Source organism: Sinocyclocheilus grahami, unplaced genomic scaffold (genome assembly GCF_001515645.1).
Source record: "Sinocyclocheilus grahami isolate Dianchi unplaced genomic scaffold, SAMN03320097.WGS_v1.1 scaffold1274.1, whole genome shotgun sequence".
Classification (NCBI taxonomy): Eukaryota; Metazoa; Chordata; class Actinopteri; order Cypriniformes; family Cyprinidae; genus Sinocyclocheilus; species Sinocyclocheilus grahami.
Genome location: NW_015506453.1, coordinates 153732 through 159878, shown reverse-complemented (window position 1 = coordinate 159878; position 6147 = coordinate 153732). Strand labels below are relative to the sequence as shown.

Below are 6147 nucleotides of genomic sequence, written 5' to 3'. Positions count from 1 at the left end.
TGACATTTCTTTGACTTCCGTAAACAGCGTGTGGTAAATGTGTCATCTGCTTCAGAATTTTATGATTGGCCCAGAGTAGACGTCTTGCGTTAGTGCATTCCGAAATCCTATGTGCTCATACCGGTAATCTTGTTCTACATTCACACAGAGCACATTACTGGTTATTTACTGGTAATGTTACAACTTCTCATACCTGTAAATTGCCAGAACTAATTTACCAGTATTTTTGAAAAGGTCCTGTTCACACACAATCTCTTAACGGTAATTTACCATGTGTGTGAAAGGGGCTATTGATTTCCAAGTCAATGGGGACCAGCAATTGTTTGATTACCAACATTCTTTTCTATCTTCTTTTGTGTTCAAAAGAAACTGATGACAGAATCTTTACATAGCACATCAGGATTGACATAAAAGTATCATGGTATTACCAACATAAATGATACTACCACACAACTTTTCTGAAGAGAATCCATCATTTGAAAAAGTTTTAATACTGTAGCATGCTTTTCTGTTATATAATATTACCAAAAACAGTTTTTTGTGGTTGTTGTTGTTTTATATTTATTTTAGTTTTGCATTTGCATTTCACAGCAAAGAGGTTTTAAAGGTCTAGCATCCTCTCATGCACAGAACCACTGAAAGCACCGAGCAGATGCATCCTCATGAGCGTCAGGTAACCATAGAAACAGACTCAACTCTGCTGCTGTTGCTGCAAAACCTCCGCCCACTTGCAAACATCACAATAAACACTCCAGTTTGTTACAACATAATTTGCATAAAATGCTTGCATGGATTTATTAACCTCTTTATGTCGGGCATTGGTCTGCAGCATGAACTTAAGGAGCAAGCACTTGTCATTCTAGGAACAGACAATAATGAACAGATGGTGGCTTCAGTAGCCAGATTAAGCACACAAAGCCGTGACGGGACTGTGACAGTCAGGAAAGATGTTAAACGAGTTTCAGTGCTTTGAATTCACCTGGAGAGCTGTTTGAAAACCCAACGGGACAAACAAAATCCTTCCGGTTTGAAGTGGAACTTTGTAAAGTAAGTTAATGGCTTCTCATTGACATCTCTATTTTTGTCATGCACATCACCTGGATTCTAGAAAAAGCATTAATTCAGAGATTTCATTTGATAGAGTAGATGTTTCACTTTATAATCGATGGCTGTGAGCTGATAACAGCTTAAAAGGTATGTCATAAATTGTGAATAATACTAAAAATAGTCATCAGTATAATTTTGCGCCTTCACAGAGCGCACAGTAGATTTATCAATACTGCGCTCCTGTCATATATCATAATTATAGAGCTGATGGGTTGTCAGTGGGAAAGATAAAGTTACTGAATTAACTGAAAAGTTCATATTCCTGGCCTGGGCCTCTTATTAAACATTTAATATGTGTGTCAGTATTTTTGTGCAGGAAGGGGCTTTACTGCCATAATTTCTTTAAAACAAAGAATTACATGGATTGGAGTCCTAAAGCATATGCTTACCCTCAACATTACTCTGGAGAGAGTGTGAAGGCACAGAATAAATTCACAACTTTGAGTGCTTCAAGAAATGATTAACCATATATAAAAGCATTTGGATAATTGGATTGATTCAAAAATCGATATTGTGATCATATGAATAGCCATTAACAGCTACTTCATCATGTTCTCCCTCAGAGCCTTTTAACCTGCAAACTTTCTCTCATTCTTACGGTCCAGGTAAGGTTTTTGCTGATTCAGACCCTTGAGAATGAGGGCTGAAGCAATATTCGGCTGCATGCTAAATGTGGGATGTGATTTTATACTGGCTGAAAATGTGATTATCACAGTTAAAGTTGAGCATCAGGTGGTAAAGAGCGCTCAGATATTGACTTTTCTGTTGCTATCAAAATGTTGATAGCAATTTCTTCATGAACTGTCAGTCAAGATTTTGCAAATGAGTTTTTAAATGAACCCAGCATGTGATTTTTGTTCAAAACATTTCAGATACTGTAGTATTATCCAAATAGAGCCATGCATAAAATGCCTATGGTTTGCCAGGCAAACCATCTGGATAAGAAGGCCCACATAAATGAACTACAATACACCACATATATTGAATTTAATAGACTTGTGTCAGAAATGCTATTCATGTCTATCTCTAGTCAAAAGGTTACTACTCAGCTCTTGAGAAGGGCTTAGACTGCCAGTGCTGCAAGGCTGTTCAAATAGCAGGTTAATCATGATTTATCTTTGGGACTTTTGTGGCATTGATTCTGTCTGACTTTCCAAGGCTCTTCTTTCTGGTTTGAACACTGGACACAAACGGGAGCACTGAGGATTATTCAGAGCAGAGAAATAAGAACTGAATCTGAACAGCAATATTCTGATGAGAAGCTGTTAATCATAATTAGTTATGGTTAATTATTCATATTTCCCCATGAGCTAAATTCGCTACATCAATAATTCTCAATCCTGGTTCTGGAATATGGGAAACATCAGTTAACTGAGAATCACTGAACTATATGTTCATTCATTGAACATTTATTCATTTAGAAGAGGCTTTTACCCAAAGTGACTTACATAAGAGAAACATCACAAGCAATCGGTCATAAAACCAACAATATCCATAGTATTCAATGTTAGGCTTAGTAAGAAACCTAGATTAGTAAACTAGCTAGAGGTAAAGCCTATATAGACTATTAAGAGTTGAAAAAGTCTGTGCACCTCAGAGTAAAAAAATAAAACAGGTAATCATGAGATAAAGCTAAATATAAGAAATAAGGTCACATTGTGAGATTTGTAGTTACAATTTATGGGGGGAAAAAAGCCACATTTGCAAGGTGTAAAGCTGAAAAATGGCTTAAATACAACCTCAAGTACTGTGGTGAGTTTTATGTACATAGCTTAAAATAAAAATGTACAATAAAATATTAATAAAATAAAAGAAAATAACATCCTGCATCATATGTACATATGCAGTTATGCTGTAGATCTATGAAAGATTACAGTTCATTACAATCTAGTTCCCCTTCAGGAACTCGAGCTGCGTCGAGATTCGCTTTGGGAACGCCCCTGCGTGACCGCGTTCTGAAGCACGTGTCCAATCCGTCCAATGGAGCAGTGAGACGTCACCAGCGGGGTGACGTAAGCACCAGAAACCATAAAAGCGCATTCGGCCGGGCGCCACCCAGCTTCTGCCCTTCAGTAGCGCTCTGTGTATGTGTCTGTCTATTTACCGTTGTCTGTCCCGGAAAAAAAGCACAAGCACTCATATATATATTTATATAAACAATGAAAAAGTCTATGGCGAGTGAACGGCAGTACAAACGCTGTGTTCCTCCCTGCCCACGATATCTGACGGCAGGGGATACACATGATTTGTGTGTCGTTTGTTTGGGAGTGGAGCATGCACGGTCAGCTCTCGAGGGGGCTGGTTGTCATGATTGCGAGCTGCTCTCGCTGCACATGCTCCGCCCTCGCCTGGCCGTGTTTGATGAGAGCGGCCAGGCTCGCGATCCCGCTGGCAGCGGTCCCGCTGTTGCCGAGGCACAGCGCAGACTGTTGTCATGGGGATCGCAAGTGGATTTAGTGGAGGGATCCGAGACAGGCTCGTCCTTTTCTCGGTCCTCACCCTCAGGGTTCGGAAGCCCGTGCTGCGGTTTCTTCCTCCCGGAGAGAGAGCCAGGCACTTCATCTATCTTCCTCCGAGGAGGTAGAGGTGATGAGTGTCGAGACCACAGTCACCACAGTCCCTCGCGTATGAGGAGCTCATGGAGGTTGTGACTCGTGCGGTAGCCAAATTAAATATTGATTGGCCAGCCGAGAAACAGGACGCTCGTCCTAAAAGCAAATTAGACGAGCGTTTCCTGAAAGCGAGGTCACAGCCTTCACGACGGGGCCTTCCGTTTTTTTCCCAATCTCCATGCCGAGGTGTCAAGATCGTGGGAAAGACTGTATTCTTCCCGTATATATAGCCCCACAGTCTCTAATTATTCTAATATCGTGGGGCTGAATGAGAAGGGATATGGGGCGATGCCAATGGTGGAGCAGACGCTCGCGAGCTATCTCTCCCCATCCTCAGCATCATCCCTGAAGGCTCCGAAGCTTCCCACCAGGCCTGTTAAGCTGCCATCTAGTCTGGTTGTGAAAGCTTATACGGCAGCAGGTCAGGCTGGCGTATGCTTGCACACCATGGCAGTGTTACAAGCATACCAGGCTGACCTGCTCAAGGACCTGGATGACAGGGAGGAGGGGGAAGCCGACATGGTAGCTGAACTGTGTCGGGCCACCAAAGAAACGGCCAGAGCTATCGGCCGGCCAATGGCAGCAATGGTGGCCACGGAGCGGCATCTGTGGTTGAATCTGTCCGATATGCAGGATAAGGACAGATCCTTCCTCCTAGACACCCTGCTTTCGCCCTCTGGCGTTTTCGGCGAAGCAGTTAACACTGTCGTCGAGAGGTTCCAGGAGGCGAGAAAGCAAGCAGCGGCGTTTCAACGGTTCCTCCCTCGTCGCTTCCAGGCCCAGGGGGCTGCTGAGCAGGAGCAGCCCCAGCCGTTAGGCTCCTCATATCGCCAGTCACAAAAACAGAGCGTTGCAACCCGCACCCCTCCGCAAAAAGAACGGGGGTCGGGGCAACACTCTCAGTCGGGGTCCTCTAGACCGAAGACAGATCTGCGGACCGTTATTTTGTCGAAGAGGACCTCGGCTAAGCGGTACTGACGCCAACATCGTCAGGCCCCTGAGGGCAGCCCCACCTGGGGAGGAAAGGATAACACCTCAGTATACGGTGCGTCAGGTCGGTCGTCCCCTGCCGGTCATCCGCTTCAGGGCACCGAACTGGCTCCTCTAATAATACCAGAGGCCAGCCTCGAGAGGCTGGTTCCCTTAGTAGATTTTCTGGTAGCGTGGAAACTTCTACCAAATATCTAAAAATGGGTCCAGCAGATTGTAGAGAAAGGGTACAGAATCCAGTTTGGTTCTCATCCGCCTCGTTTCAACGAGGTCATCCCCACACTAGTGGGCCCCGAGCAGGCTCTGGTAATGGAACAAGAAGTAGATACTCTCTTGAGGAAGGGGGCCATAGAACGTGTTCCGCCTCTCGAGAGAGCGTCCGGGTTCTACAGCCGTTACTTCATCGTTCCGAAGAGGAATGGGAGGTCACGATCAAGCAGATAGTATCTCAAATCCGGTCCGAGGACTGGTTTGTTATGATAGATCTCAAAGACGCTTATTTCCATGTTTCCATCCTCCTTCAACACTGGAAGTTCCTAAGGTTTGCTTTCGGGGGCGAAGCGTACCAATATCGAGTTCTTCCCTTCGGCCTGTCACTCTCACCCCGCACTTTCACGAAGTGCGTGAATGCTGATCTGGCTCCTCTGCGACTCCAGGGCATCCGCATACTCAACTACATCGACGATTGGTTAATACTAGCTCAATCGGAGCAGATGGTGGCTCGGCATCGAGATGTCGTCCTCGCCCATATGAGAGAGCTGGGGTTAAGACTAAACGCCAAGAAGAGTGTTCTGTCTTCACTACAGAGAACCACTTATTTAGGCGTGGTGTGGGACTCAACCTCGATGCAGGCACGTCTGTCTACTGCTCAAATCGAGTCAATCCTCACAAGAGTCACGAGAGTAAGAGAAGGCCAGTCACTCACTGTCAAACAGTTTCAAAGGCTGTTGGGCCTGATGACAGCGGCGTCCAACGTGATAACTTTTGGCCTGCTGTACATGAGACCCTTGCAGTGGTGGCTCAGAACCAAGGGATTTTCCCCGATGGGGAATCTGCTTCGCATGATCAAGGTCACGCGGCGATGTTTTACGTGCCTTAGACATGTGGAAGAAACGTTGGTTCCTGGTTCAAGGCCCAATGTTAGGGGCTCCTTGTCGTCGCGTAACGCTAACGACGGATGCCTCTCTCACGGGCGGGGGAGGGGTCAAGAGTGGTCGCTCTGCCCAGGGTCTGTGGGAAGGCCATCATCTCTTTTGGCACATCAACTGCCTGGAGATGTTTTGTGCATGTGTTTCGAGCTCTGACACACTTCCTTCCAGACCTAAGGGGGCATCATGTGCTTGTCCGCACAGACAACACATCGGTGGTCTCCTACATCAATCGGCAGGGGGTCTGCGTTCGCGCCCCTTGTACAAGCTGGTTCTCGGACTTGGTGTCC

The 6147-nt window shown here is 45.5% G+C and overlaps 1 pseudogene; it reads left to right on the top strand.

Moving 5' to 3' along the window:
• Nucleotides 1-986: 986 nt before the first annotated feature.
• The window catches only part of LOC107568694 (neurogenic locus notch homolog protein 2-like), a 147890-nt pseudogene continuing 142729 nt past the window's right edge, over nucleotides 987-6147 (top strand).